The sequence below is a fragment of the Python bivittatus genome, unplaced genomic scaffold, assembly GCF_059951505.1.
Source record: "Python bivittatus isolate LINGU-HERP-01145 unplaced genomic scaffold, Pbiv_v1 ctg000480_np1212, whole genome shotgun sequence".
Taxonomy (NCBI): Eukaryota; Metazoa; Chordata; class Lepidosauria; order Squamata; family Pythonidae; genus Python; species Python bivittatus.
Genome location: NW_028277075.1, coordinates 80,346,778 through 80,371,444, shown reverse-complemented (window position 1 = coordinate 80,371,444; position 24,667 = coordinate 80,346,778).

Sequence of the window (24,667 nt, the reverse complement as noted above, 5' to 3'; positions counted from 1 at the left end):
ATCAATTCCAAAACCATCATAAACTGAATAATAAAATTATTATGTGATTCTTCTGCTACCACGGTAGAAGCTTGGCTCCTTTTTTTTTTTTTTAGTCTAAATTCTATTACATCCTATCATAGTTTTGGACTTAAGCCATGTTTTTCCCTTTGTTGCTTTGGTAACAGATCTGGTCTATCTTTACCAAGGTCATCTTTCTTACTGTCTACACCTTGTGACCTCCAGACCATCTATTATTCATTATCATATAAAAGACAAGGGAAGAATCTAGATAAAAAGAACTTATTCTTCAACTGGCATCATGGAACTGTGCAGCCCATGACAATGTATTACAGAAAGCGAACACAAAGCTTCAGTTCAAAGATCTGATTGGAATGCAGTTCAGCTGAATTACCCCTTTAAATTGAATCTTTAAATCAAATTATCAAATTGACCCAATGCATCAAATCACATTGGATATGGTTGAATTGAGTACAAGATACTGCAAGTGCTCTGAAGCCCCAACTCTCTGGGGCTCCATTGTACATTCCATCTTTTCCATTATTTTGTATCCTCCACCACATCCTGGATCTAGCATCATTCTTGGGTGTGGTAAATGGTAGCTTACACATACACACACACCCCTCTAGAAAATCTCCCAATCTCTTTCCTAAATGAGGAGAATCAAATATCTCTGAATATTTGGGTTTTTCAGATATTTCATCTGCATTCCAGCCTCTTATTCAGTGAATTGCATTTATCCCAAAATAAAAGTATCATTTAGATTTATGTTCCACATTTTTAATCAGGAATATTCCTGACAATAACACTAAGATGAGTTTAATATATGTCATATTCATTATTTAATACAAGCCATTAAATCCTAATTTGGTTACAAAAATTGCATATTAAAATAGATTATCAAATATCACACACTGAGCATCATATTCAAATGAATATGATATGCCGACCGAAACATCAAATGTTACTCATAAATAAACTAGTGTTGAAATGTCAAATATTTAGTGCTAATATCTAATATGAAATGTTCAATATTTTGCAGATGATTTAATCCTGGAATATGCAGATATGAAGTTGACTTCATCCCAGAGAGCGGGGAGTACATTTATAAAGAGCCCTAATGAGTTTTGGCATTAATTCAATTTAAAAAAAAATCTTTCTACACTCACAGATATGCTAGGGAAAAGAACCAAGCCTCTTTGTTGAGCTATTTTTTACAGCATTAATCCTACATTATCAGGTGCCAAGTCAGAATCTTCCACATGTTGCTTCTCCTTTCATAGCTATAAAAGTCACTTTAATCCTATCCTTTGAGGTTGTCCAGATCAGGAAACTGACTCCACAAGAAGACTAGGACTATACTTTATTGATTTAAGCTACAGAAACAGAATCTTGCAAGTCTGTTTTTTTCCTTCCCTTCCCTCCCTCTTATACCTCAGGGAGGAGTCAGCCTGAGTCTCTTCCTAATACCTAATTCTTTTCACAGGCTTCAAGACATGCTTTGGTGCATTTTTTTTATAGTTTCTGATGCTTTCATAGTTAGGAAGAGTATAGTACTTACCTAATCAATGACTGAATTATATCAATTAGAATTTGTGGACAACCCTTTAATAAGGCAATTATCCATGTTAGTGCTCCAACCACTAATGCAGAAGAAGAGGAGGTTGATGAGCTTTACAGTCAAGTTCAATTTGAAATTGACAGAACATACAAACCAGGTGTGCTGTTTGAAGTTGGAGACTGGAATCCCAAAGTGGGAAATATTAAGAAAGAAACTGTAGTTGGACTTTATGGCCAAGGAAACTGAAAAGAAGCAGGAGAATGACTTACCAATTTCTGGCAGCCCAATGATTTCTTCATTGTTAACACAGTCTTCAAACAACCAGAATCACACACACACACACATACACACACGCACACAGAGCACCAGATGGAGCACACAGAATTCAAATTGATATTATAGTTATCAGTTACAACAGCAAAGATGTGGCCAGGGGCTAACTGTGGAACAGATCACAAACTGCTCATGTGCAAGTTCCAAGTTAAGCTAAAGTGGAAGAGGAAACCCAACCAGTTTCCATGATATGAGGTTGAACATATACCCCCCATTTTCAAGGAGAACATCAGGAATTGCCTGGAAGTCTGAACCTCATTGATAGAGAACCAGAGGAACTGTGGAATGAGCTTAAAAACATTGTTAAGGATGGATCTGAAAAGAGACTGCCAAAGATCAAGAAATGGAAGAAAGCAAACTGGATATCAGCACAAACCATGGAAACTGCCATGAAGAAGAGAGAAGCCAAAGCTAAGACAGACAAAAATCTCAGGAAGCACCTTAACCAAGAATTTCAGAGAACTGTTAGAAGAGATAAAAACAGTATTACAACAACATCTGTAAAGACATCGTAGAGGGAAAAAGAAACAGGAAAACAAGGAAAGTCTTCTAAAAGATCTCTGAACTCAGAAGGAGGTTCCAGCCTTGAACTGGTATGCTAAAGGATGCCAGTGGACAGGTAGTAACCGATTCCAAGAAGATCAAACAAAGATAGGAGTCTAATTTCCTTATTTTTATATTATATTATAATCCTTAATTCCATGCGCAAACAAAATAATGCTTAGAATCATCCAGCACACATTAGAGCTGTGCATGCCAGATGTTAAAACTGGCTTTGAGAAAATCCAAGGAACACAAGACATTATTGCTGATGCATGCTGGATAATTGAGAAAGCCAAAGAATACAACAAAAATCAGCATGTGCTTCATTGATTATAGACTGATCATATGGAATGGAGAATCCCAGAACATCTCATTATCCTCATGCAAAACCTATATACAAGTCAGGAAGCCACAGTACAAGCAGAATATAGAAAAATGCTCTGGCTCTGCATTAGCAAAGGAGCAAGACAAGGCCATATACTCTCCCCTTATTGACTCAACCTACTGTATATGCAGAATATATATTGAGGGTTGAACTGAGGAAATGCTATTAAAATAGCCTCCCCTAACCTGATATTCTCCAGATGCATTGGACTTCAAATTCCTAACCAGTATGGCCAAATATTGCAGTGATACCAGGGTGAAGAACCATGAGCAGATGACCGTAAGGAGAGTTGGACCTCAAAGCCATGCAACAGAACACTCAGGCAAAGAGGCCCAAAACTTGGGCAGATAGGAAGGTGACAGCTGAATCACTTGAAGTCTCTGACTGTAGTCTTTCTCTGCTTAATTTAACCACCCATGATAATTTAACAACAAACCTATTTTGCAGGTGGAACTGGGCTTTTAGAGCCATTTATAATACTGTGTAGTTTTCGTCAATGTCTTGCAGTTAACGAAACACCTGCTGAGAGCCACAAATCTCAATCCAGTGGGAGCATTCTGTAGTCCTCATTAGTTTCTTGGTGCTTTTATCTAGTGGGCATTTCTAGTCTAATTGCATATTAAGCTTCACTTTCTACAAGTAAGTGGCTCTAATGCTAGACAGTCTCAAGCTTTCTTTCATGCATTCCAGTCTGCATGAGAGAATATATCTCCATAAATGTTCCCAAGCCTTTTTCACTGCCCTACTTTAGAACCTTACCTTTACATACCCTTTTATTGTCAAATTGTCAGTTAGGATAAGCTGACTGATGTATTTTTATTACCTATTTCACTCGGACGTAAGTGTAGGGACAGAATGGGTCAGGAATGTTTTAAGGACAATACCCATTGCAAGATGTTCACAGTCCAGGGCTACAATTCACAAAGCAGCACTACAGGCATGCAGACATTCTCACAACTTACAATGCAGTGATAGAGAACCTGTGGCCTCCCAATGTTGGTGATCAAAACTTTTAGAAGCCTCAACCAAGAGAAGGTATACCAAAAGACTGCACCAGAACCAAGAAAGTGATAGGCTCATCTTTCAGACACTGGAGAAATGCTCCAGTAGATGGAGCCGATCCTTCAGCATGATTTGGGAGGTTTCTTTAAGGATGGAGTATCAGCCTTTCAAGGGTGTCGTCAGAACTACTGGAACTCTATTGTTATAGGCTATAATGACAGAATATTGAAAGTCTGACAGAGCTTCTGTCTCTCTCCCTCTTATATCAAAGGGAGTCAAGGCAGAGCAATCTTGAGTTTCTTCCTCACCCCCTCTGTCTTTCCTGGCTGAGCTAATGTTTTCCTAATGGCTGTAGCATATTCTAGGCTATCCCCAGGCTTTCCTACATTTTAAGGCAAGTGACCTAATTGACAAAGCTGCAGCCTGGAGCATACTCTTTGTTTAGATTGCACACTTTTCCAGATTATGGGATATGGTTCTTGATTCAGAGATTATATACAAGCATGTGTATTAAGACAAACGTATGAAAAAAATAGATATTGACATTCATTCAAATTGTTGTAGAAATTGACCAGGATGGATATAGGATTCAATACATGTGATTGAAGATATGTCAGATATATTCATTTATTCTTCTACTCCATCTGTTTTTGTGTTTATTTTTAAAGAAACCCTAAAGAAAATCTGCAAGTATTTGTTATGTGCAATATTTCTTCTTAAATACTGTATTGGATGCAACTTTTCATGATGTATACTGTGGAAAACTGCTACTACTATGCACTTTTTGTACATAAATTTCCATAAAATATGTTTCTACCACTCTGCACACACAAATTTGAATTTCCCCAAATACATTCTTTTTTAAAATATACATCTTCCACAATTATACTGTTTTGTGAAAAAATGGTGAGCCAAGAATGACAGATGCAAGTAGGCTCTATAAGTAAATGCTGTTCATGCTGTAAAGATGCTATATTGGTAGATAACATCATTTCACTCTAAAAAATTCCATGGCAGATTTCATTTTCATCTCTAAATATGAATTGACATAAACCGGAACTAGGCTGATTCATGCATCAGTTCCATCAGTGTGAGATGGGAAGAAAAGTCTGTTTGATTGAAAATGTTTGTGTCACACTTTCCCAGAATATTCAAAAGTTCTTGGAGAGCAAAACACATACTCTATAGCTATATAAAATATATAATGTAATCGGATTAAATTACAATACAGAAATATTATTTATCAACTATTTACTGCTGTAGAGTTATGCTTTTTCCCCTTTCTTTTAGCTGCCAGATGAAGATATTTTTATGAATCCTTTTAAAATTAACTTTTTATTAAGGATACGCAAAGACTGACCAACCTGTTTTGTAGCCACACCCTCACTTCTGAAAAAGTCCAGACCTGTCTTTTTTGAGTCTGGAGGATGACACATGTGAAACTTTCATAGCACCCATGTGCTCAGATAACCTTGGCAACCTTCCCAAAAGTTTCAGTATTCCTTTCCCAACACTGTTGGCCTAAGCCCTGCCCTCATGTTGTGTGCCAAAGGAGGTTGCAAAGTCATCTCTTGAGGCAAGTTCCTTGGCTTCTTGGCAATGTGCATTATATCACATGACCTTCACAACACAAAGTGCTGCATCATCAAATCAAGGTGATGATTACCCCTTTCAGAGAAAGGAGAACTCAAAAGACTAACATCTACAAGTGGACATCTTGAAAATATAGTCTCTCAGTTGCTCTAACACAATGTTGTGTCTGTATTTAAATCTACTGTGGTTAGAGTTAAACAAAGTTTCTACCCTATACATGATGCTGTGCTCATTCCCGGACCCCTATTGATTTAGTCAATAAATGGATTAGACAAACCATGGCTCTCTTACTTTCAGAGTTTAAAATCAGTGTCCTTCTTAGCAGCTGGTATTTATCACCAAGTAAATAGCCATCTAAACTAGTTGCCATTAAGAACCTAACCTTCCATGAATTTATCCTGCCCCCTTTAAAAACTGCCTATACTGATGGCCATTACTTCTGTGTCCGTATGTTGAAATACTGTGTGTGGACAAGACACTGAAAGGTAAGGCAAATAAATTATCATTAAGAAACGTGTAAAATCCAGATGTAAAATAGTCTAGAGTCCTAATATACTGCATTCATTTAACCACAGAAATAATTTTTGTTCCCTATTTTTTCCATGTTTCTGCCTCTGACTCTCTATTGCTGAACAAAGGATTTAGGCTCTGCAAAATGCACCAAGAAGTGGAAGTAGAAAGAAAGTAGAAGGAAGAAGGCAAGGGATGTCCTCATCTATACATGCAAGATTATGGCACAGTTGGCAGAAACAATGCTTTTGAAAAAGCATGGTGCACCAATCATACTTTTTGCAAATTTCATTCATTGGCTATATCTTGTATGCAGTACTTACCTAAAACAATTCTTCCCGAGGGTATAGCTCAGGTTGGTAATCAATTCCATAATGCAGTTTCCATCTTTCTCTTGCCTTTTTGCATTTCAACCTTTTTTCCCATCCAAGACATTTGTTGGAAAGTGGGAAAGTATAGGAAGGATTAATGGGAACATCACTGTCAGGAGAAGCGATTTCTGCTTTCATATACTCATTAAGGAACAAGCTAAATGGGATTTCATAACCCGTGAATCAGCATGTTTTAATGGGTGTTTATATATTTATGTTGAATGAAATTGAATGCTTGTACCACCTCACTATGAGGGATCTAAAGTTTATATGCACACACACACTTGCACACCTATGTATGTGTTTGTGTATAGCAAGGCTTTGGAAATGCTTTCTGTGGTTGTTGGTCTTGCTTGTGAATCTATATTTGGGAAGGGGTTATTTTACAAATGGATCTCTGTCATGGCTGTTTCTAAAGAATAATTATAAATTCTAGCAGGGCTTACCCTTTCTGAATAATAACTGGAGACATTCTTAGATGGCTCCACTATGATTGATATTCTACTGTCTCCACGTGGTTTGTATATCTTAAAATTTAAAACTTTCAAAATTGTTGATAATGTTTTCATTTTAATAATCACTTTTTATCTTTTCATAATGATTGTTTTTATCCACTTGTAATTTTATTTAATTGTTGTATGCCACCCAGAGTCACTTTGTGTGAAATGGGAGGCTATATAAATGTGATCTATAAAATAAATAATAAATAATCCCCTATTATGATGATTAAGGCAAATTCCATCCCTAAATCATGCACAGGATTGAAATGGCTCTAGGTAATTAGTGTCCTCCAAGAGAATTCACTCTTGTGCTGCCACCACTTTATCACAACCACCACCACCACCTTGCCCCCAAAGAGTGTAATCGTAACTATGCAGAAGTTGCCAAGATCCTCTTGGTCCTGGGAAGACTTGTTTTCCAGGAGTGATGACACAATATCTTATTTAAAAGCAGATAGGACCACTTTGTCACATAGTGACACATTAATCAATCCCTGAATCTATCCAGCCCATCCCACATAGGCTAAGTCTAATAAGTTATTATGGGTGAAGGTCAAAAGAATTTTTGATTGCCCACAACTATTGTCAACATTGCCAGGCTGCACAAGCAGAATCTGACCCCACAAAATTGGATAAAACAGAACATTGAATATGTCAATTTGCATCCACACTGATGTTTAGATCACTGTGGAGATGACCAATTTTATCCTCAAAGTGTCTAGGAAATTTATTGCAGTGGGCTTTTTGAGGGTTGCAACATGTTATTTTCTGGGGTTGATGACACTTGCATCACTGAAAAGGTCTAAGTGATTTGTTGAAGAGGTGATAGGCTCAAGTAAATTTTGCTGTTGTTTTCAGCAAAAATGTAAGATGGACAACCATGCCTTTTTGTATGTATTTAATGGTGCTCAGCAGATTTGCTTCAGCTTCCTTTCATTCCATCTTCCAGAGTTCTACAGAAAACCAGACACTTCTGGCCTCTATAGCAGAAGGCACTTGTGGTGATTACTGGCATACTTCTCTCACTATTTCACAGGGGAGGAGAAGATCTCAACAGGGTTGTTAGAACGAGCAGTCTGAAATTCCACCACAGCTTTCAGGAAGTTCTATCAGAGCATCCTTCAAATTCTTTTAATCTCTGATGATGGAGCATTGTCACATATCCTTCATTCCTGTAGAGACACACCGAAGCCATGGGGCTAGATTTCACTATGAAATGGTCAAACAAAGAGAATGTGAGCCATTTCAGTACCTCCAAGCTCAGACAATCCTGCCCAGTCAGGTCAGTTTTTTTTTTTTTTTATCCGCACTCAGTCGTTACCGACTCTACGGTGACTGCTTGAATGAGTCCTTGCAGTTTTCAAGGCAAATGTTTTGGAAGTGGTTTGCCAGAGCCTCCTTCCTAGAGCACAGCCCAGCTGGCAAGCGCAGGAGGCGGAGTTTCCGTTGCTTCGCGCCTTTTTCGGGCATGTGTGGCTTCCGCGCTACTGCTCCCGACTCCTTTTTGCAAGGCGCCGCCAGCATTTTTCCTACCACCGGAGTGAGAGTACCCATTTATCTACTCACGTAAGTTTTCGATCTGTTGGGTTGACAGGAGCTGGGGAGGAAACAGGAGCTCACTCTGCTGCGCGAAAGTTGGGCTTGAACCACTGAAGTGTCGTCCATTTCTGGCCGGCAACTTTCAGCGTCATTAAGCCGCTGCGCCACGGCGTCCCCATAAGTCAGGTCAGTAGTGTGCCATGAAAGCCTGTGTTGGACCATTCAAGGCAATCTCAGTTTTTCAGATCTTATAACCAATAATTCTGCCAGTAGTGCTTAATTTGCTGTGGTAATCATTCTTATATCAAAATAAGTGATTCTCTAAATTAGGAAATAAGGATTAAAGGGAAGGTAAGGAACAAGGAAATGGAACACAAGCTGTTGCATAAGACATCAAGTCAAATTCCAACTGAGGTCCTCACTGTCTTCTGAACCCCTATCCAAAAGCCATATTCACAGAAAAAAAATGTTGGTTTTAGAATCTCATAAGTTGATCTACCTAAACATATCCCTGCCTGAAATATAAAATTAAACCATTGTTTAAGAATAACATTGGGTAATAAAATAAATGTGCCCATATGGTAGGTACTATGTCTGTTTCTTTAAAAATTCTTTTAAAGAACATTTCTAAGTACAGACATAGAACCTACCATAGAAGCCTAGAAATGTTCTTTAAAATACTTTTTAAAGAAAAAGCCTTTGTAGTAAGGCTTTATTTTTTTATCTCAATCTGTTGAAAACCATATATAGGAGGCTAGACTAAAGATACTAAAAGAATCTATCAACCACCAAGTCTAGCCGTAGTTTGATGAAGAGTTTTGAATTACAGGAACTGGAGTTTTATATCATCTGAAAGGCCACAATTTTCTTTGCCTTTTATGCAGCTGTAGATGTCACTTTGAAACAATGAATGACTGAGTATGATAACAACAAATTAAATAGCCAGAATGCTTAGCTCTTTATAATTGAGAAAGCACAGGAAAAAAAAAACCTTTAAATTAATATGTACAATTTATTTTGATTTTAAAAGTACTTCTATTAAAAGTATTCCCAAGGTGGGATAACATTATGCAAACTGACAGAGCCATATTAAACTGGAATGGTTCAACACATAAAATAGCACTGTAAAAAGAATAAGCAACATATCACCACTTGGACTGAAAGTATTTATGGGCAGTTCAACTAGGTAACTTTTTTAGGAAAGAAAAGTGATGCAAGATTTGACACCTAAACAACACCACCACCAAAAAACTTTCCCCCTGATGTTAAAGAGATTCTTCAGACTCTTCCAGCAACTGAGTGAAGGAGTGTAGTAGGTGTTACTCAGAGATAAAGAAGAGAGGCACAGATATGACGTTGATACCTAATTATGGACTCTCCACAGTTTGAGACTAAATTAGTCTTTTATAATAAACACCAGCAGGCAAAATTTAAAAATGTAAATGCCAGTGGAGCTAGAAATCCTTACTGCAAGTTGTTCATGGTTACAGTTGCCAAAAATAAATATACCTACAGGCAAATTTGACAGCTGATTTTATATGGAATTTATCCTTTATTGTCTCCCCCTCCTCCCCCTCCCCCTCCTCCTTCTCCTTTTTTTCTTTTTTGGTGGGGGGAGAGGAACAATATGAGCACTGCTTACCTATTTGATTCTTAACACACTGTATCCAGAAGATAGCTAAAATAAATAAGTTCTTATAACAAGAGTTTCATACCATCTGCTAATTTAAAGGGCTGATGATTAACTTGAAAATCTAAATATTGTGGAAGCAAGTTATTTGAAGGTCTTTCTACATTTGTTGGAACCTGCCAGATCTTAACATTGTTCAAGAAGGTCCTGCTCAAGCATTAGCTAGTAGATCTGTTAGGTTAGGGATTTCACATTTTCTAACTTGGCTCTCCATCTTTATAAAATACAGTATTACAGGTTTTATGTGGCTCCTTCCTTGACTGTTTTTAAATAGACATTAAGAGAGCCAGTTTGGTCTAGTGGTGAAGGCACGAGGCTAGAAAGCAGGAGACAAGTTCTAGTCCTGTCTTAGGCATGAAAGCTGTCTGGGTGACTTTCAGCCAGTCACTCTCTCTCAGCCCAACTTACCTCACAGAGTTGTTGTTCTGGGGAAAATAGGAGGAAAGAGTATTAGATATGTTTGCCGCCTTGAGTTATTTATAAAAATAATAAAGGCAGGATTAAAAAAAAAATCTAAAAAAAAAAAAAGACCAGGATGTTCCAGTCCGTATTTAAATAAAGGGATGCCCATATTTATAACATATCAGTTTTTAATTGTTGTTATTTTAAGTGCATTTGTTGACTTCATTATTTTCTATATTGTATTGTTTAAAAGTTAGCTTGTAAACTATTATAGCTATGTTTCAGTATAAAGGGTAGGATAAATAATTTAAACAAATATAAGTAATTTTACCCATCTCTAACCAAGCACCTCCTTTTGAAAACAGTTATAACAAATCAAAATTCCATCATATTGGCTTCAGAGTTTATTGAGCTATTAGAATTAGGTATTGTATTTCGAGGAACTGCAAATCCTAAATTTAATCAGGCTGACTCATACAGAGGTGAAATTCATTCAAAATGCCTTTTAATAAAATTTGTCAGTCAGAAAAGATGCTACTGGACTTGTGAATTTTCATACAAAATGAGGTAAGACTTGTCCACATCTCCCCAAAAGAAACCTGGGTCATCCTAAAACTAAGGGTCATCCAATTAAGGGATTCAGAAACACAGAGAGAGAAATAACGTAATATCTCTATATAAGGAGAATGTCAAAGAAGACAGAGGGAGACTGTTGGGTAATTTATTGACTGACAATAGTTACACGACTGTCTCTTTCCACTGGTGTCTACCCTTCCTGTTAGATCTGGCAGAAGAGGCCTGCTCTGGTCTCACCTGTGTCATCTGTCAAGACCCAGGAGGAGAGCCTTTTCCGCTGTGGTGCCCACCCTCTGGAACTTCATCCCCTCAGAAATTAGATTTGCCCTGACTCTGCTCACATTTCATAAGGCACAAGAACCTGGTTTGGGTATCAAGCCTGGGCCCTGATAGCAAGGATAAGCCCATGTCATGGCTTTTTGGAGTGTTTGTGAGTCTTCTCAGCTGCTATTTTTATGTCATTTTTGTTGTTTTTAACTCTGGTTGTTTTTTACTGTTTTTATTCTATTTTAATTGTGAACTGCTGATAGTCATGTATATGAAGTACACGGCCTATAAATGTACTAAATAAATAAATAAATGCATACATACATACTATGGTCCAATCAGAAACACCTTTGGTGGGTCTTCCCCTCCCTCCCTCCCTCCCTCCCTCCCTCCCTGTTTTTCTTGCATACACAACTGTTCTTGTGCTTCCATTCATTTTCAGTATGAATGTTGGTAGCAACAGAGATACCAAAAGTACTCTGGGCTTCCTGGAACTGCTTGAGATTCAAAAGTAGATGAGAAGTGCCTGCATTCACAGCTGTCTCTTCAGCTGTATGACTAAAGATTCTGGACCATCTTCAAAAACTCCTCCACTTCTGTTGCATCACAGTACATAAGAACTTACTTCCCAGAGTATGGCTTACTGTCACAACAATGACATGCACAGGATTGCACTCTAATTTGGATTTTGCATGATTCTTAATAATGTTGCTTGATTCTTAATAATTTGGGTCTCTGCATTCAATCTCATCAACAAGTAAACCAGCAGCTTTTGAAGACAGATTTCTTAATCACTCCACCCTATCAATGGACTGCAGGATTATGCCTGAATGACTTGACTAATTCTGTTAATGGTTCCCATGTTAGTGCCAGAGGAATTTGATTACTGTATATACTTGCTGATAAGCCAAGAATTATAGGTGCCAATATGCCCCAAAATTGGGTTTAGTTTATCCATGGATGGGCTTAGCTGTGAGTATATATGGTAATACTTTTTAAAATTATCTGTACATCCCATCTTTACTCATGGATAATCAGGTCCTTGAATTTTTAACCAAAAGACCATGAAAAATTTGCCACCTGCACATAAGGTAATTGTGAAAATTAAACTTGTGAAACTTTTGAGGGGTGGCTTATCCACAGGTGGCACATTTTTCATGGTCTTTTGGTTAAAAAATTGAGGACCGGCTTATCTGTGGATGGGCTTATCTGCCAATATATATAGTAAATGCACTTGTTCTCTAGTTAAGTAATTTTATAATCCTAATTACATAGTGATGTCATTTGTTTTGTGAACAAAAGTGTCACCAAATGGTGCCCCAGTGAGTGTAATAACTCTATACAACCCAGTGCCAACCTGCAAGGTAGTCTGGGGGGGGGGGTTGTTGTAAAAGAATGGAAGGTGAAACTAAAGACTGCCTTATTAAAGATTGCTCAGCAATGCTGTGCTACTCAAATAGCGTTTGGGCTAAGACTATTATTTTGCTATTTCTTAGACCCTCTAAAAAATACAAGCTATGGAAACAATCATCCTTGCACTGAAAAGGGGCAGAAAGGTTTTTCCAAAGTCAGATTGTCCCTCTCAAGTCAGAATGTTCTCTTTATTTTCTCTAATCTTGGGCAGAATCAAAAGGGCCTTAAGACCATAGCTAAATGACTAAACAGTCTGAATGGAACATGGTGAAACAGATTGGCTCCAGGTTGGCAAAAGAGTGAGAGAAAGCCATAACCTCTCCCCTTATTTATTCAAATTATATGCAGCATATATACTTTGGAAACCTGGATTGAAAGATGATGAGCATGGTTTCAAAACTGAAGGAAGAAACATCAATAACCTGCTCTATGCTCTGATAGCTGAAAATGCAAATGAACTGCCAGGTCTACTAATGAAAGTCAAGGAGCATAGTGAAAAAATGGGACCAAGATTAAATATAAAGAAGACCAAACTAATGGTAACAGGTACAGCAACCAGCCTTCAAATTGACAATGAAGATACCAAAGTGGTAGTTAGCTTCCATTTATATCAACTACCTACGGTAAAGGAACAATTAATCAAGAAATACACCACAGAACTAACATTTGGTAGAGAAGCCATGAAGGCCTCAGAAAAGATATTTAGGTGCCATGATGTGTCTATACCTACAAAGATTAGAATCATGCAAGCTATGATATTCTCTGTGACACTCTATGGAGGTGAAGGTTGGACTTTGAAGGATAGAAAGAATATTGACACTTTTGAAATTTGGCGTTGGAAAAGATTCCTGAGAAAGCCAAGGACAGCTAAAAAACAAACAAATGGATCATTGAACAAGTCAACCTAGATTTCTCACTTGAGGCACAATGTATCTATGTGGCTGCTCAGAGTTGACACTGACTAGATTGCACATAATCAATAAAAAATGACTAAACCTGAATGTCAGATTTCCGTTCATGAACATTTAAAGATGGTGAGCAAGTAGAGAGATGAATTAACAAATGAGAATTAAACAACCAAATGAAGCACAATTATTGAAAAGAGATTGAAGGGAAGCTTCTTCAGTAAAGTTGCTTCTTTTTTCAATTTCTAAACTCTACTGAGGCAACTGTCAAACTTGTACTCGATCTGATAATATAATTGTCCACATCTTATTATTAAAATATATTCCTGAAGGGAATGCTGTTAGACTTTTTCAGCAAAACAATCCAGAATTCTGTGAGATTTTAAAGACTAAAATATTTATTACTACATATATTTTTATGGATTACAGTCCATTTTGTTTCTTTAACTGATTTGCATCTTTAGGATTCCCTGTTTTCAAGGCAATTTACAGCATAGAATATATCATTTTTAATAAAGATGAGGAGGAGGATATTTAGCCAAGATGTTTTGAGTCAAAGTAAAGGTAACAAACAGCAAATCAGCTGTTCAGATTTTATCTTCTGTGATGTGTTTATGTATTTATTTTATTTATTTATATGTATTTATTAAAACAATTTGTATAGCTGCCTGTCTCATAGCAATGACTCTAGGCAATAAACAGAGAAATCAATCAAACAAAAATAGAAAATAACAACCAGACAAACAATATAAACAAATGTTATGTATGTGTATGTCTGTCTGTCTGTGTGTGTACGTACATACATACATGCATACATAATACATAAAATCATTGCACTTCTAGCTCAAGGACTTGAGCTAAACAAATCAACCAAACCACCAGATGGACTCACTTAACCTCGTGGCTCAAATACCTGGGGAAACAGCCAGGTCTTTGATGTCTTATAAAAGACCAACAGTGTTGGGGCCATCTGGATCTCCAAGGGGATGCTTATCTATAGGGTACACATTGTGAGAGAGAAGGCAAGACCACTAGGTACCATAAGATGACACTCCCTAACAGTTGGTACCTGAAGCGTGCTCACTCTGTCAATCCTGGTGGGGCATGCAGAGACAATTGCAGACAGGCAGCCCCACAAATAACTTGGCCCAGTTCCATGTAGGGCTTTATAGGTTTAACCAACACTTTGAATTTCACCAGAAAGCCCCTGGAAGCCAATGCAGGTCACAGAGGTATTACATAAGCATATTGTGAGATACCCAAGAATGCCTACACCACTTCATTCAGTTGCAGCTTTCAAACAGTCTTCAAGGCTGGTCCCATGTAGAATGCATTACATTAATTGAATTGGGAGGTGACTAAAGCATGAATCACCATGAGAAGGGCCTCCCAATCCAGAAACAGATACATCTGGAGCACAAGACAAACCTAAGCAAAGGCTTTCTTACCTACTGTTGCCACCAAGTAGGAGCTGTGAGTCTTGGATGATGTCCAAATTGTGCACCAGCTCGGTCTGGGGGAGTGTATCCCCATTCAGAGTCAAGGATAGAAAGTTGATTCAGGGCCCCTCAAAACCCATCACTACTCAGTCTTGCCAAGGTTCAGTTGAAGCTATCCATTTCATCTAGAGCCCCACATCCTCCAGGCACTGGGAGAGAACCTTGACAACATCACATGATTGGTCCAGGCAAAATGCATAATTGGGTATAATTAGCATTCTGATGATGACTTGCCCTGTGGTTGATAAATGATCTCCCCAGCAGCTTCATATAGATGTTAAACAGGAGTGAGGAAAGCCCTGAGAAACCTCTCAAAGTGGGGGCCTCAGACCTGATCTCTCCCCCTCCCATCAATACCAACTGGAACTAGCCTGAGAGAAAAGAGGAGAACTACTTCAACACTGTATATCCCACTTCCAATCCCATGAGCTGGTTCAGAACGAAACAATGATCAATGGTACTAAAGGCTGCAGAAAGATGAAAGAGGGCTTGAATGGATGCAGTTCTATGCTAAAAATAAACTACAGTCTCTCTTCAGTTGAGCTTGACATGGAAAGATGCAGGTGGACTTCCGGTGGGGACAATGGTGGCTTAGTCATCTCTCCCTGAGAGAGGAGATGGCACCATAGCTGGATTAGTGGCTGGCAGCAAGTGCTGGCTGCCCAACGTGCTCTGGATTAAGGAGGAAGTGAGGAATCAACCCATATGGTCTCCAGACGGCCATTCCTCAAATGCTAAACACAGAGATGGCAGCTTCAGTGAACAGCTTTTGAGTCGAGCAGAAGGTGGGAGATCCATCTTTGTTCGAAGCTGCAGTGCAGCCTTTTATGGACACTAGAGCGACCAAACCTCATTTCTAAACACTGTGGATCATAACTATTTTTTAATTTAAGAGAGACTTTCCTTTGCAACAGATAAGTAATTCTCTTGGGGCTTATCCTTACTTTTGGGACTATATTTTTAAAAGAAGAAATAGAGCTTTAATTTGAATTTAATTAATTAGCAAAAAGCAGGAGGAAAATTGGAATTTAAAAAAGACTTAAAAGTTACTTGTTATGAAAGAGAAGGTTTATTTGTTAGGATTTCATTTTTCTGTGAAACTCCATTTGCAGTAACAAGGTTTGCCTTTTCTATGGGAAAATTTCTTGTTTTGTGCCTGTTAATTGGCTGAGTTCTTAAAATAGAAGATTGTAATTGGATCTTTTGCAAAGAGAGGAGTCTTTGGAAAAGACCCTGATGCTGGGAAAGATTGAAGGCAAAAGGAGAAGAGGACGGCAGAGGATTAGATAGCATCACTGAAGCAATGAACATGAAACTGAGCAAACTCAGGGAGGCAGTGAAGGACAGGAAGGCCTGGCGCAATATGGTTCATGGGGTCACGAAGAGTCGGACACGACTTAACGACTGAACAACAAAAATTGGATCTTTATGTGTTTCCTTTGATGTGTGCTTGCAATTTCAGCTTGAAAACCACGTGCCTGCAATTACAGTGTGAAAGGCACCAGAGAGTGTGAACTGTCTACTTACTTTCACTTATACAATACCTATGGTTGTTTGCTTTGGGGGAAAAATAATTAAAAAATGGCTAGATGAGATTCCTTGGAGCAGCCATTAGAAGATAAAATGATTCCTTTAAGTTTACTTCAATCAATGTTTGATGAATTAGGAGCTAAATTTAAAAAGATAGAGCAAAGATTGGATAAGATGGTTAATTTTGAAACGGAGGTAGATTGACTTGAAAGTGGATTGGGAGTTCAAATAAATGCAGGACTATGAAGGTGGTATAAACAAAAATGCTATGGATTTGAAAATTGATTTTAAAATGCCAGAGGACAAGGGTAATGTGGAAAAGGATGCCAGAATGGATTTACAAGTGAAATCAACTGATGTTATAATGATTAAAGAGGACATAAGACTAATGGAAAAGATGGGAAGAGACAAAGAGAAACTATGGGGCTGGTTTTGGAAGAAGATAAGGAGAGAATGATAGAGAATCAACCTGTGGAACATTATTTGAAAGGATTAAAGATTAAGTTTTTTAAAAGTAAACAAAAGGTTTACAAAGTGAACTTATTTGAATATGGTTAATATATATGTTGAGTTGTTTTGGTAGTTATTAATGGGAATTTTTTTTCACCAGGACTGAATGATGAGGTTTTAAGGATTTGTGTATAAGGATTAAGGTTAAAATATATTTGTTATAATGGACAATTTGAATTAACTCTTTGAATCAAATTGCAGATTTGAACTGGATCTTGATTGTGGCATAAGGACAAGGTTTATTGCTTACTGCATAACTTGGGAACCAACTTGGTATAGTGGCTAAGGTGCTGAGATAGAATCCAGGAGACTAGTCCTCCCTTAGGCATGAATGCTGGCTGGGTGACTTTGGGCCAGTCATTTTCTTTCAAGCCAATCCACCTTACAGGGTGGCTGTTGTAGGAAAAATAGGGGGCGGGAACAATAGGTATGTATGCTGCCTTGAGTTGACCCCTCTCCCCAAAAGCTGGGATAAACATCTAATAATAAATAAAAGTTCATTCATCATGGTTTTATTTACTTATAGTTCCACAGTTATCAGAAAAATGCTCTTGGCTTTCGATGTTCTAAATTTAAATTGTACTCCCTAAAAACAAGGGGCAATTTATGATTATGTAGAAAGCAATGTCTCTAATATTGAATGAATCTAAATGTTTAAAGAAGAAAACCTTTTCCATCATTGCAGATCAAACTGTTCAGGCTTGATATCAATAGCAAGTTGGAAAACATATTCTGATGCTTGACACTTTGGTCAGTGCAGAGGATGTGCTAGATGGGGCTAGATAGAACAATACACTGGCTGAGCAGAAAATCGTATGTCTCTGTATTCATTTCCATCTATATTCTGCACTTCAAGAAAGAAAGATTTTAGAGCAAATAACAACAATATTAAAATTAGTTGTAGTGAGGGTTAGGGTTAGGGTTAGGGTTAGGGTTAGGGTTAGGGTTAGGGTTAGGGTTAGGGTTAGGGTTAGGGTTAGGGTTAGGGTTAGGGTTAGGGTTAAGCTGGTGATGAGGTAGCATGCCAGTAAACAAAGTTGGCAAAACCTATTACCAAAAGCAGAACAGACAAGACAACAGATTTCATTACAGTACTCACATTTATTTGATAAATTAAATGGATCTTCATTATTGTGGAATAATCTGCATTTCTCCCTGAATGTGGAATGAGGGCATTTTGAATTTGAGGAGGCATGATGAAGAAGGTCCTAATTTATGTCATCCCTATGTTCAACAGTGAGATGGGCGACTTCCAATCCCAGATTCCAGAGTAGAAGCATAATATGGGAAGATAGGTTCACTCAATGGATACCAAGCCATTTACAGCTTTGTGAATAATGCCAGCCTTTCTGAGTTTGACCCTGAAATGACCAACAACCAATGCAGCTCTTTCAGAATCAGAGTTTCATGATTTCTAATCATGATTCCTGTCAAATCCTAGGAGCCATATTTTACAAGAGCTGTAGTTTTCAGATCATTTCCTGACAGTACATGCTGATTGGGAATTTTGAGAGGTATCTTTCCAACTTTCTGAACATCTAATGGGAACAAGGCCTGGATTTGGCTGCACCTTTTAGGGACCTCTGAGTCCCTTCATAACAGAGAAAAGTTGTAGAAAGTGATAATAATCACATAGTAGAAAAACTGGCGGTGGTTGGGAGTGGCAGTGGGGAGGAGAACAGACTATCAGGCAAGTACAAGATATGATCAAAGATAACCTATGAGCTGCTGAGCAACAGAAATTATTTTGAATTATGCTGTTAAAACAAAAGGCCTGCCTCTAATTGTTCTTTCCCAATATTTTCTTAAATTACCTCCCAGCATAGAAATAGTTATGGTCTCACCTATTTTGTAATCTTCAGTGTGGCTATCTGACCAAAATTCTTTCTAAAAATGGGAGTGAATATTTGAAGATGGAACACACACACACACACACACACACACACATACATATAGACATATATAAAGTAGTAGTTGTTGTTCAGTCATTAAGTCGTGTCCGACTCTTCGTGACCCCATGAACCATATTGCGCCAGGCCTTCCTGTCCTTCACTGCCTCCCTGAGTTTGCTCAGTTTCATGCTCATTGCTTCAGTGATGCTATCTAACCATCTCATCCTCTGCCGTCCTCTTCTCCTTTTGCCTTCAATCTTTCCCAGCATCAGGGTCTTTTCCAAAGACTCCTCTCTTCGCATTAGGTGACCAAAGTATCTGAGCTTGAGCTTCATTATCAGTCCTTCCAATGAACAATCAGGGTTGTTCAACAATTTCCTTTAAGATCGACTGGTTTGACCTCCTAGCAGTCCAGGGGACTCTCAAGAGTCTTCTCCAGCACCACAGTTCAAAGGCATCAATTCTTCAGCACTCAGCCTTCTTTATGGTCCAGCTCTTACAGCCATACATTACTACTGGAAAAACCATAGCTTTGACTATGCGGATCTTTGTCGGCAAGGTGACGTCTCTGCTTTTTAATATGCTATCTAGGTTTGCCATAGCTTTCCCCCCAAGGAGCAAGCGTCTTTTAATTTCATGGCTGCAATCTCCGTCTGTGGTGATCTTGGAGCCCAAATAAATGAAGTCTGTTACTGCTTCCATTTCTACCCCTTCTATTTGCCAGGAATTGATGGGTCCAGATGCCATGATCTTAGTTTTTTTAATGTTGAGTTTCAAGCCAGCTTTCGCACTCTCCTCTTTCACCCTCATCAAGAGGCTCTTTAGTTCTTCTTCACTTTCTGCCATTAGGATGGTATCGTCCGCATATCTGAGGTTGTTGATGATTCTCCCTGCAATCTTAATTCCAGCTTGTGATTCTTCCAGCCTGGCATTTCTCATGATGTACTCTGCATATAAGTTAAATAAGCAGGGTGACAGTATACAGCCTTGTCGTACTCCTTTCCCTATTTTGAACCAATCGGTTGTTCCGTGACCAGTTCTAACTGTTGCTTCTTGGCCCGCATACAGATTTCTCAGGAGACAGGTAAGGTGGTCTGGTACCCCCATCTCTTTAAGAATTTGCCACAGTTTGTTGTGATCCACACAATCAAAGGCTTTTGCATAGTCAATGAAGCAGAAGTAGATGTTTTTCTGGAACTCTCATGCTTTCTCCATGATCCAGCGAATGTTGGCAATTTGATCTCTAGTTCCTCTGCCTCTTCGAAACCCAGCTTGTACATCTGGTAGTTCTCGGTTCACGTACTGCTGAAGCCTAGCTTGTAGGATTTTGAGCATAACCTTGCTAGCATGTGAAATGAGTGCAATTGTGCGATAGTTTGAGCATTCTTTGGCATTGCCCTTCTTTGGAATTGGAATGTAAACTGACCTTTTCCAATCCCGTGGCCACTGTTGCATTTTCCAAACTTGCTGGCATATTGAGTGCAGCACTTTAACAACATCATCTTTTAGTATTTTAAATAACTCAGCTGGAATACTGTCATCTCCACTAGCTTTGTTGTTAGCAATGCTTCCTAAGGCCCACTTGACTTCACTCTCTAGGATGTTTGGCTCAAGGTCAGTGACCACACCAGCATGGACATCAGGGACATTAAGATCTTTCTTGTATAGTTCTTCTGTGTATTCTTGCCACCTCTTCTTAATCTCTTCTGCTTCTGTTAGGTCCCTGCCTTTTTTGTCCTTTATCAAGCCCATCTTTGCACTAAACGTTCCTTTGATATCTCCAATTTTCTTGAAGAGATCTCTAGTCTTCCCCATTCTATTGTTTTCCTCGATTTCTTTGCATTGTTCATTTAAGATATAAAGTAGGCACTTTCTGTAAACTCCATCACTGTAAATAAATAGCATACTAGCATTTTCTGGAAGTACAGAGTAGACCATCAATTTGTAAATTAGGAAATTATAAACTGGACTGTATGTGTGTGTTAAGAAGGACCCCATGATAAGTGACATGTCCCCTATATCCAAGGCACTTCAATGAATAGAGGTGTATTCACTTATATTACTTTATTATCATCTATCTGAAAGATAAAGAAGAAGATGAGAATGTTGAGCTGAGTGTTCCAAATTTTTTTTTCCTCCATATTTGCAAACCAATGAATAACAGGGACTCTGAAGGAAGCCAAAATTCAGGAAGAGATTTACAACATACATTCTGAATAATTTCCTATATGTTTATTTCCCTGCCTTAGGAATTGATTCATTTAGTTCAGAAGGTCATACATATCACCAAGTGACCATCCATATGTTGATGAACTAAAACTCCCAGCACAGCAGTATTTGTTTGTCTGGGTACCCTTCCCTTTGCTTTAAGTCATCCAAAGCTTAAAACAATCAAACAAAGAATTGCATATATTTGCATATGGTTTTCCTAGAAGGCACCCTATCACTCAAACACAATTATTTAATAGACAGTGAAAACTCTCTCTAATTTATGTCTAGTTAAAATAATGTTCAATTTATGATCACTTAAAAACTATAATCTTTTGGCTTTCACGATGCTATCATAACACGAAGCAATATGTTACACTTGTTGTTATTTCTATGTGATGGTGACTTTGAAGAATGATCCCATGCCTTGCTCTTCTTTTAATTAGTTAGGTTAAAATGTAACACATTTAACTGTCATAGACCTCTAACTACCAGCATTTTAATTAGCTCTACATGCTTTTTCTGCCTTGCAAGCCTCCTGATTAGGAGAGGAAATCTATGTGAAAATGTACTGACCCATTTATAGAGTTTCTTATCCTTTTTTTCTGATTCAGCTTTATAGTATATAGATGAACAATTGCATCAGAACATCAACAGCTTTGTACCACTTAATGCAATCACACTCCATAGGGCCAGCTACTTATAAACAATTTTGCCTGACTTTGTGACTGCAGTAGTAACAATAATTCATTTTTACAGGCAACTATTAGGGGCTTCCCATGTATTGCTAGACAGAAGCTGTTCCACTTGCAGACCTATCTGTTCCAAACAGATGTCATTAATGTTTAGGTAAATGGATATTTTTCCTCCTTGGGTATATTTATAGATGTATGCTAGCTATGAATAAAATATTAAGCAAATCCCTAACAGGGAAAAAAAGTGTAATTCTGTCATTCAGAATGTGGAGTAAAAGGGACAGACCCATATTAGCTAGGAAGCAAATAAATAATGGAAACAATTAAAATTCAGTAAAATATCGGTGAGCTGCTTATAAATGGCACAATGAAACAATGATTGACTCAGTGAAGCAACTCTCGTCAAGCATTCTCTTCTGCACAGTCATTGAATAAAGTGTCTGTGCCATCTGCTGTATGTGTTTACACAGCAGGCGGCTGCTTAGACATCCTACTCAATCTTTCCTGATGAAGATAAGGACAGACAACCTCATTAACATCTAAGCCAATGAGCAAATCAGAGGGGCTCATGCTTTCTCTCTTAACATATCCTCTGGTACCGCACATCCTGCATTCACATCCTTGTGCAAACCTGCATATGTACTCAATGCAGACAGATTTTGGAACAAGGAACTATTTCCCAATGGGTAGTATGCAAAGAACAGACTGAGGCCCAGCACTTTGTTCAAGTGGGGAATAACTATTTCTAAAGCCAAAAGATCAGAATAAAACTAACCATGCAAGTCTGCCTTTACAGATTTTATTTTACACACGTACGCCATACCTGATCTCTAGCACATAGACTAGGATACTTCATTGAAAAATCTGAATGCAGAGATTGGAAAAGACAAACATACTGTAAGTTTGCTAAATTCAGGAAGGAGTTGCTATGGAAGCACAAAAACTCAAGTGCTGATAGAAATGGTTGATGGGGGGAAGGCGATGAATATATTTGGAGGAGAAAAAAGAATTGAAGCAGTTATCTTAATAGGACTACAGAAAACTACTTCCATACTGATCATAAATAATTAGAAAAATGCAAACTATGCCACAAACTATGTTCTGATCTTCTACTTTTAGTTATGAACTCAAATGGGGCTAATTAGATTGGAGTACTTAGTTCATTTATATCCCATCTTTCTTCTATGAGATCAAGCCCATATATATGCCCTCTAATTTGCCCAGTCATAGCTGCTGGCCCCTGGTCTACCACATTGTTTTTCCTTTCCAATCTTCTACCCTTTCCCACCATATCCAGTCTTGAAACCCCTACATTTAATTCTAAAAACAAGTGGAAATTGAAGAAAGGAAATAGGAGTTCACAAAAAGGCTTGGAGCTGATGAATACACCTCTATGTCCTGTTCTACTTAGATAATTATGATACCTCATTTCTGTCCTTAAGAATTTACAGCAGCGTTCTTAACTTTCAGACACATAGTCCTAGGTTTCAACCTTCATTTTGGCCTCTGATTGTCCCTTATTCTTGCCAATCTCTTTCTTCTACCATGTTTCTGAGGAAAAGCAACCTCATAATAAGATCAAAAAATGGCATTACAGATCTGTCCTTTCCTCACGCCAGTGGTTTCTGCATCCAGTGGGTACAAAAGTGGTTGTAGTGTGTGCCATTTGTTCGGTCCATCAAGGTTTGTGACCGATCTTCAAGAAACAGAAGGAAAGTGAAAGAATATTGAGTTACTCAGCTATCTCTATTTGATTTCAGATTTGAAAACAAGGATGAAAGGGGGCACACATGGTCAAAAGAATCTCCAAACCTAGCCTGTCTAAGCTTTTAAAAGAGTAGAAAATAGTAAAAATCTTTTCTTAGATGATGATGGACAACTCACAGAGTTGGCATGTCTTTAGAAAGAACAATGGGAGCTATACATAGTTTTTTTGCATGACATATTATTGCTGAACCCTTTATTCTTCTGCAAATCATCAGTGCTATGCTAATTGCTTCCAAGTTACATATTAAATAGGCAGTGAGGTACATGAAAAATTGTCTTTTAAAGAACTAGCCCTTTTTATTAGCATAACTTAATTCTCAGAGGGAGGCAATTTCAGTGAACAATATTCATTTTTGGGGGGTTACTTTTTCTTTTATTGTTTTAAATATTGTTGTACTTCAGATTGCATTTCACATGCAAGTTATTCAGGTGCTTTTCTAATGATAAATTTGTAGCTTTCCTCTATAAACTTTTTTACATACTTCCTTATACCTGATTTAAAAAAAAAAATCAGCCAAAATGAACACTGTTTTCTTCTTAAAATGAAAGGTCACATTAAGTCTTGGCTTGTACATCCTATCTCTGTTATGTATGTTCTATTGATTTGGCATAGCATGGATTACAGTGACTTGGATTGATTTATAATGACATGATATTAATTTAGCCATGACTGAAGAATGCAGTGCCACTTTTGCAGCTCAGTCAATGGAGTGTGAAAGAAGGAGGCATCTCAACTTTCTCAACCCTTTGAAGTGGTAGGGGCAGTAATAGCTGGAAGAAAATGAGGCTGTGATATCATTTCCAAAGATATTGGTTGAATGATGCTGAGAAAGACATTTTTTAGGATAGCAAAGTAGTCATTGCCCTGAACCTCTACATGGAGGGACTTCATCTGAAGCATGGCTTGGACGAATCAGTGGTTGTCATTCAAGATAGCAAAACCAATCAGCTAACTTTTAATCCCAAAAGTTATTTT